Genomic DNA, 2,669 nt, shown 5'->3' with positions numbered 1-2,669 from the left:
CGCCAAATCACCTTATCCCCGGGAAGCTCCCTTCTCCCAAGCCGCGAAACCTTAGCCCCACCTCCATGGCGCCCCCCATCGCACCAATTTCACAGCCGCCCTCCTCCCTAATGTCGGAAATGCTATCCATTTGCCGTCATGCACTAGGTCGTGTGCCTCTTACTCCATGCTGCCGGTGCTGCCTCGACGACGGTCGCATGAACAATATCAGAGCCGATTCACCACCGCCGTTGTTCATGGTGCCGAAGCGGATCCAACTTCGGATCCGTCCAGAGTCCTGGCGCTGCTTCCGCGTAGCCGTTGACCGTCGCGACATCACTCTTTCCCTGCCGCCGGTGGCGATCACAACCGCGCCGGCCTCACCGACTCGAAAGCTAGACCTGCCTACTTCACCATGCCGCCAGATAGGTCGCACCCTCATCTCAAATCACTTTATTTAGGTGTGAGTTGTCTGAATTTTTATTCTGGGCCAGTCGATTCCCAATGGGAAGCAGCACCCCTCGAGGCGGCGGAGCTCCTAGGCTGCCGGTTGGCTGGTGTCTAACGTAAGGGTACGGGGCCGCAAGTTCACCATGGAAGCAGCGCTTAGATGGCTATATTTTAGAGTTGCGTGGGTTGAAGGTACTGCCGCCGCCGGATCTGGATGACGGGGAGTCTTTATGGATTGGCCCGGGGGCGGCGCAACCACGACAGTGCGGTGGGGCGGGGAGCGGGGTTTTGGCTGGGGCCACGGACGGCGGAGGTAGGCTGCTCTGTCGTTGGTCGCTGGCTCTTCTGGGAAGATTCAGAACAGTGTCAGCCGGGAGGCACAAGACGACCATCAAGCCATCCGGCGTAGATCGGACAGTACCAAAATAAAAATAAAATCGTGTGACCCCAATTTAGTCTTTAATCAACAGACGTGTGACCACTCTTGTACCTTGCTGTTGATCTCTTAGTTTATTTCTTCAGATCAGAGAGATATGTCGTTCTTAACATTATGCGTTATCTGCATCTTCAGACACACCGTCTTCCGACTCACCGCAGCTGCTCCAACAAGGGAAGCATACACCAGAAGGGAGCTATAGTCCCCACTCAACAGTTCCCTGCATCGAATGCGCGTGCCCGACATGGACAACCACAACAATTGCAGGACCATTGACAAGTCAGCACATGATGCTCACTCCTATGGATGGCAGCCAGAGAGTTTGTACCCTCATCTTACTTGTGTGCAACATCTATGGCTTTGTTATTCATCTAAGCATGGAAAATAGATCATCACATTTCACAGTATATTCATGCTGATCACTTACGGGTCTTGTTCAGGAGTTCACGCTGTTCCATAGTTCAGCTAAGGTACTTGTTCTTTAGGTAACGATGTTTCATAGTTATCATCCATCAGCCAATGCTATCCCACAGGCTGGTGATTATAGTATTATACCACTTCTAGTATTACCTATGTTGTCCTTTAATACTTTTGTGTGCCATCTAGTTAATCTCGAGTACAAACGATAAATATTCTCTGGCTTTCATCTGTGTTCTCCGTTTAGTTTATGAGACCTGTTGCTGCTAGTTAACCCCAGTCCATGCATGTCAGATATAATTGCACCCACTGATATACCACAAGAACCTCACGGAGCAATGTAAAGGCGAATAAACTTGATGTCAATGATACCCAATATGATGGAACATGTAAAGGTAGTTCTTCAGAAGACTTGCAGAAAGATGATGAATCCTCTTCACCCCACAAGGTCCTTGCTCTAACTTGGCCTGTGATATGGGTACAACATGCATATAATGTCCTGGAGTGTATCTACTCTGTTCCAATGCCATGTGCTTAGCACGCTGATCATGCATGTAAATATGTCATGCCTTCCTGTTTTTCAGTACCTATTCCATTCATGATAACATGTTTTAAAATTCAAGTACTGTCATTCTACTCTATCACAATGCCATCTGCTTAATTTGGACATCATGCTTCTGAATATCTTATGCATTGTTATTCATTAGTATGTACTTCATCTGTCTGCCATACCATGTTTCTTTACATTGAAGTGTTGTTCTAGTGCTCTGTTGCAATGCCATCTTATTTCCCAATCATACACGTGTATGGTGCCTTAGTTATTTCTATACGTATTCCGCTAGCATATAGTTTTACATTCAACTAGTGTTTTTTTGCTGTGTTTTCCTGTCGTATCCCTATCTCTTACACCATACTCCCTCCGTCTGGATTACATGTTGCTGAAATGGATAAAAAGGATGTATCTAGAACTGAAATACGCCTAGACCCATCCATTTTTTTCCGGATGGAGGGAATACATGTCAATATGTCATGCCTTTCTATTCTTCAGTACCTATTCCATCTCTCTGTTGTCGCATATTTTATAATTAAAGCACCATTCTTCTATACAAGGCATGCAAGGGGAAGACGACTATGTTAGAAACTGAAGGGTTACAAACAAGGCCTTTGCAAAAGATCCAAATGCCAGGAGATAATAAACCAACTCTAGTTTTTATAGATACTGCTCCAGCACAGAGAAACCCAACTCCTACTGATAATTAGCAGATTCCAGTGGCCAAAGAACTAGTCCGCTCCAGTCCAGCAAAAATATGTCAACTCAATTCTAAGAAGCGTGTGCGTATCCTTGCATCATGAAATTTTATAGCATGCTGATCATATTTTCTACATG

Source organism: Triticum aestivum, chromosome 6B (genome assembly GCF_018294505.1).
Source record: "Triticum aestivum cultivar Chinese Spring chromosome 6B, IWGSC CS RefSeq v2.1, whole genome shotgun sequence".
NCBI classification, from domain to species: Eukaryota; Viridiplantae; Streptophyta; class Magnoliopsida; order Poales; family Poaceae; genus Triticum; species Triticum aestivum.
Note: the sequence above shows the minus strand (reverse complement) of the source record.